Source organism: Echinococcus granulosus (assembly GCF_000524195.1).
Source record: "Echinococcus granulosus chromosome Unknown EG_S00237, whole genome shotgun sequence".
NCBI classification, from domain to species: domain Eukaryota; kingdom Metazoa; phylum Platyhelminthes; class Cestoda; order Cyclophyllidea; family Taeniidae; genus Echinococcus; species Echinococcus granulosus.
This window is the reverse complement of record NW_020170617.1, coordinates 5,055-6,495: the sequence shown is the minus strand read 5'-3', so window position 1 is coordinate 6,495 and position 1,441 is coordinate 5,055. Positions and strand designations below refer to the sequence as shown.

Below are 1,441 nucleotides of genomic sequence, written 5' to 3'. Positions count from 1 at the left end.
TTTATCACTGTTAGCGATTTTGGGCCGATAGGTCTAATTTTCCTGATCCGTGCCTTCCTCCCTTTTATCTTGACACGTCTTCTTACACTCTCACAACTTTTCTCTGTTTTTCCCTCCATGCATGTGACACTCCAATTAGTACACTTCCATTCTCATTGTCCATCCACTTCTCCTAGCTCTGATTTGATTTGTGAATGAAGGCAGCCCTATTGCCGAATGTACGAATGAGCAAGCCTGGACAGTGCACACGTGTACAGTACCGGTAGCCGGTGGCAGACCAAATCACTGACTGATTTGCCAAGTTGCAGAGACTACGCTGAGTGATAGGATCTTGCAGTTTTACGCATCTATAGTGCTGAGCGTTCCTGGCCTTCGAGTGGCTATCTGTACAATTTCAGCGTATCAGAGCTTCATATAAGCCAATAAGGTGGAACTGAACAGGAGTCCTCCTCCCTACAACTTGCAAAGTTGTGCACTTAAGTAAAAACTCCTTATAAATTGCAGGGGTTTACAACCGGAAATTCGAAGATCTAAAACTTATGGAAGTTAGAAAATCGGTTCGGAAACGTTTTTGGAGGACTCGAACATTTCAAGTGGACATATTTTTCTTCTCTATATTCTACTCATTCAATTGAGGACATGCAGGCATAATGAGTCAATAAGCTCAAAACTTAACTCCGTGTAAATCAACGACAGTGCAGAAGTACCCTGTTCCGCCTTCTGCACATTCAATATCGCTCGGGCACACAGTATATATGTTTTGAGGTGAAGTTTGCTTTCATTTCTTTCATCGTACTTCCCTATTTGCATTTAGCTGCACAAACAACGAGGTCCAACGACTCACGCACATCTCGGGTGAGGCTGCTCGGTCTACCTTCACAGGGGCTGTTTGTCACGGATACCAAGCCATCTCCATTGCGACATGGCATTGTCGTGAGTCTAATGTCCCTACCGGATTGACATCCTTGCGTTAGTAGGTCAGACCCTCACAGCTGTTCCATTGCGATACGACATAATATTTTATGCAAAGCTATATGAGTCGGATAGGCTAGGTGAGGAAAGATTCTCACCTCAAAGCAGATAATAATAGTGAACATTGTGGTTTGAAAAAGGAGAAAAGTTTGGCTCAGCACTAGAGTAAAATCTCATTTTCTTATCTAACAAATCATGTGTAAACTAGTAGAGATATCTTGTGAGTGCAATAGCTGAAATAGGCCATGTATGGTGGAATGTCAGTCGCAATTGAAGCAGGGCATCTTTAGTAAATCATAAATGTTGCCTTGGCTGCTGCCGTGGTATTCCTGCGGCTTCGTCCACGAGTTACGATAACGTGATTGCAAGGTCATATCCATGTCTACGCTAATAATACAGACAAATCCTTTCCCAAACAAAGACCTTCAGAGACAAATCTATGTTTTTTCTTCTTCTGCTATAAAACTAT

The 1,441-nt window shown here is 42.6% G+C and overlaps 1 protein-coding gene across 1 annotated transcript in view; it reads right to left on the bottom strand.

The window, feature by feature from the left end:
- EGR_10581 (hypothetical protein) overlaps positions 1–1,441 on the bottom strand; it is a gene marked incomplete at both ends in the record, with an annotated part of 11,656 nt that overhangs the window by 6,849 nt on the left and 3,366 nt on the right. The gene's annotated exons all lie outside the window — the stretch shown is intronic.